Raw genomic sequence first — 5000 nt, forward strand, 5'->3', positions numbered from 1 at the left:
GACAGGAATAGGCTGGGTGAGTGACATCCAGGGAACACGGGTGAATGAGTGGCAGGTTAGGAGAAGGCTGATGCATAATGTATGAGTACTGGGAGTAAGGAAAGGGGGGGGGGGTAAAACAAGCAGCAGGAAAAGCGCCTCGCAAGCCGATTACAGAGCACTATGTTTAGCCAATCTCCCCTCGACTAACTACCCACCATCCACTTCCAGACTTCATCTCTACTAATAAGAAGAATTGCCGTTGCAAAGCGATTAATCTGTTAACTTTAGTTAGTTACTAAAACGAAAATACCAGAGGGTTGGAAACTGATTACGTATTTAAGAGCAAAAGATTACCTCATTTCCTGTTATTAAATACCAAATCAAAAAGGCTTTTCATAATGGAGGCATTGAAATAGGGATTTTTTTTATAAATACGATTGTTAGTAACTGTTAGTTTTATTATTTTACGATTCAAAATGTCATCTGATTTACAATACAGGTAGATTTTATTGAATTAATTGAATAAAGTTAAACCGGTCAAGATAATATGTTCTGAAACATTGCTAAAGTAATAAAATCCCACCAGTGAAAGTTATCAGTGGTATTATTACTACGCATATATTACCGAGTAATTCAACCCAAAATATCTTGCGTCAATGTATATGAATTCTCTGCCCTCTACACACAAGTGCACACGCGATATGATGCATACATGTTCACTCACTTTTGGGGTTTCGGGAACCCTTACAAGTAATGAACATAGTTTAAACTACCATATTGTATTTAACTTAAAAGGGAGACTTTGGTTTAAAAGTAGGCCTATCCAACCTTCAGTACCTAGCTTCTTGTAACGTAAAATAACCGTTAACTCTTGTTTAAATACATTTCGAAAACTTCCACGAAAGACTACGGCCATATTAGCATCTCCTTGTGACAGAAATGTAAAACGCCCAAGCTATGCAGGGTAGTTCGGGGTTTATCTGCCTTATATTCCAATGTACTTTTATTGAAAGACATAATATATAAAAGCTAATTTGTCTACACTTCTATGAAATATTTCTTACCATCTCTACCAAAGAAATGTACAATATTGTTCCAAATGCTATACCGTATTGTTACAATTAAATTCAAGGATGATTTTACAGCTATAATTAGAGTTATAAAATACAGTGAAAATATAATTGGTAGTATAGGAAATTAAAATGAATAAAACAGACGAATTTAATATATATATATATATATATATATATATATATATATATATATATATATATATATATATGTGTGTATATATATATATATATATATATATATATATATATATATATATATAACATCTCAGCAGTTATTCCATCACATCCAGCGGCTTTCCATGTTTCAAGTTTTTTTTAATGATAGCTTCAAATTCAAACATTGAATTTATTCATGAACATATCAAGGTGTTCCTCATATTCAGGTATATCAATCAAATTATTCCCTTCATATCTCCTATTCATAACCTCACTAAAGTGTTCCATTCAACGTTGCCTTTCACTATCTTTTGTTGTTATAACAGACCAATCTCTCTTTTTGATGGGTATATGCTTCTTCTTCTTTGCCCCTGCAGAGATTTCATTAATAATTCTGTGAGCAATTCTTACACATTAGCCACCACATATATTTATGTATAAATCTTGAATGTATTATTGCAAAAGTAATAAGAAATAGTAAAGCCACCATTACAGAGGGTTGAAAAAAAAAAGTTCTGTAAAAAAAAGGAATTATTTTATTTAAATAATTTTTCTTTTATTCAAATCAATTTTCTTGATTTAAATTATTATTTTTTTCTTCTATAATACCTATTTGCGGCTGCTGATCATTTGTTTCAGTCTTATGAAGGTATTTTCTGGTAATGAACTTGATCTACTCGTACGTTAAATGATACCATAGTTTTATATACATTACTCAAGATGACTCTCTCTCTTAAAAAACAAAATTATGACTAACGTTTTAATAGGAGCTGACAAGTTGTAGTAACTAGTATATAAATACACAAAAATAAGCGAAACTGCAATCAAACAAAAATAAAATATACAGTAGTTTTATTTTAACATACAGTACACAGTAAGAAATAAAACTAAAAACATAAGGGCTTCTCCATGTGTGTACTGTACTAGCAACAAAATTTTTAATTCATATTAACGCTGTTAAACAAATCAAGACCTTTATAATTTTCACAATTGCAACAACTTCAATTCTTAAGAACACCAAGTTTACTCGAAATGTTATAGCTATTAACTAGGATTTTGATCATTTGTTGCAATACTTATAAATAGTAGCCAGCTTTGGCAGTTTTCTTTCATCTATGGTAATTTCTGACAGTATATTTCAAAACAGTAAAAATTAATACAATACGTTAAAGCAAAACAACAAAATTGAATACAAAATACCTAAGGGATGAATAGAATCCTGCATACATCGATGGGGGAAGGTGGAGTTCTGTTCACCGAGTTGTGGACCGATATCTTGATGAATAAACATAGACTCTGCTATGCCAACATATATTTTGAGATGAACAGTATTTTGAATTTCCCAGTCCTACCTACGAGTCACAGCTGAGGGGCAATGCTCCCATATTGGCAAGTCAATTTCTTGTATTCCCAACCGTGCTAGTCCAAGTGAATCCTTCCATATTAGATGAATAGTCGTTACTATTTTAATGCTTATAAATAATGGACGCATGCGTTAATTTTATAGCGCTTATTATTATAGTTAGGTATAGAATACAAGTCAAAAATATTTCTATAAAAAAAACTTGCAGATATGGACTAAATCACTTTAAATGTCTACTTTCTATATTTGTTTATATAGGGTAATTTCTTATGGAGAAATTACTTTGATGGTCCTATTAATTTAGGTCTTCGGCAGAGAATTTTAATCAGAAACCTATCAAACTGAATATAAATAATAAATATTTCGTACACGACTTCAAAATCGTGGATATTCAAACTTCCTCGCGGAATGCTACACAAAAATAAGTTAGTTTAAATGACAAGGCAAATTCACTGCTGAATTAACACCATGACCCACATGATGTGCAGTATATCACACTAAAGTTTGTTTCGCTTCATTATCAAAGGACTCCACACGAGGAATATAATTACTATTTCTCTTTTTCGATCATACATGTTAGTGAAGCTCTCTCTCGTTCAAGCGATCGAAAAATTTGTAGACATGGGTTTCTTACTTAAAACATATAAAGTAACAACCTAAGGCCGGTAGTGGAGACACTCCTCATATCTAGACCTACTATTATTAGTATTTGTTATAAGAAAAAAAAAAAAACTGTATTTCAGACTTTTTTAACTGTTTGAGACAGGTCTCTAAATCCGTCCAGCTTGGTAATTCCTTCACCACAATCTGTTCAGCGTTTTCTCCTTGTTTTTTCTCCACACAAAATAATTCTTGAGAACTATACTCTTTTTACAAACTTATCTTTCCCTATTCTTTCTGCAGGACCAAAACCATCTTTCAATCCGATCAATCATTTCCCCTACTATGACCCTTTTTACCGCTCCAACTCCATACAGAGCCTTTGTCCTTTCAAGTGCTGTATTTCAATTCTTCCTGCTTTATTAATGACTTCTCTATATAGGCTTAAAATCTTTCATATATTTCTACTCGACATCCACTTTTCACTAACTACCTATTAATACTAGAAGCATTATTGGTGTTAAAATGTCATGTAGTGCTGTAATGGAAGATCAACTAAGCAGTTTTAGACAAATATACAAAAGTATGCTACTTGATAAAGGAAATGCTGACTATAACTAAAATAAATGCCCTTAAAATCAACCCAATCTAGTTAATTATGTTTCAATGATGATGATGATAATGGATTACGCCGGATGTTAAACAGCGGAAAAACACAGGACTAAAATAGGTTTTCCTGAATTCAAGTACAGTACGTAATTTGGAAATAATTAGATTTGCACACATCTAAGATTTAAAAGCTTCACACTACAAATGTTTTCCAAAATTTCCCCTGAAATCCAAGAGAACGAACAGGCCAATGTCTCACATAACGTAAGAATTTTACTATACATTATTACAGGTAACTTTAGGTAACACATCAAATTTCTACCTTAACTATTATTTGCCCCCTTATCGTGTTAAATTACATAATAAAAGGGAAATAAAGTAACTTCCAGATTTTAAAGACCTGATTAGCCTATAGATTTTATTTTACCATGCTTTGAATGATGTTCCCAGTATTGATCATCTTCTGCAGCTTACTTTCATCGTGTATTTTCTAACTTGCGTTCCATCTTTTCATTTCTTCTATGCAATTCGCCCTTTGCTTCCATATTCCACTTTCCGAACTGAGCTGCTTTCCTTTTTAGAAGGAATTGGTCTTTTAGAATCATGCTTTTGCCTTCGTCGTCGTCTTCCAATTTTTCACGATTTTACTTTACAAGAAACCTACCCACCCCCTCACCCCACAAAAAAAAAAAAGAAAAAAAAAATATATAAACCCACCAAACAATCAGACGATGAAAAACAGCATTTAATGTTGGTACCATTACGACGGTATAATTATATTTTGTACATGAAGAAAAGTCAATTTCAACCCCAAATGTCGTTACAATACAATAATGAGTTGATAAACGTTAGCCACATCTAAGCATCCAAAGCTAATAGAAAATCCCTTAAACAAATGTAAAAGGCAATACACGAATAATGCTGCGGTTCTTACAAGCGAGATTGGGGAACGTTTTCACCACAAAACAAATAGTACTACAATAATACATTATGAAAATCGGATTGGCCACACAACTCAGTCTTAAGAATCTGTCTCTCTCTCTCTCTCTCTCTCTCTCCTCTCTCCCTCTCTCTCTCTCTCTCTCTCTCATGTGTGCAGCAAACAGCTTTCCATAAAGGCGGATAAAGAAAAAAAATCAAGCTTTCGCATCCTTCCGGCCTCTTAGAAAGAAACTCCTGCATTTACTACTACTACGACTACTAACCGCTAAGACCCT

The sequence above is a fragment of the Palaemon carinicauda genome, chromosome 27, assembly GCF_036898095.1.
Source record: "Palaemon carinicauda isolate YSFRI2023 chromosome 27, ASM3689809v2, whole genome shotgun sequence".
NCBI classification, from domain to species: Eukaryota; Metazoa; Arthropoda; class Malacostraca; order Decapoda; family Palaemonidae; genus Palaemon; species Palaemon carinicauda.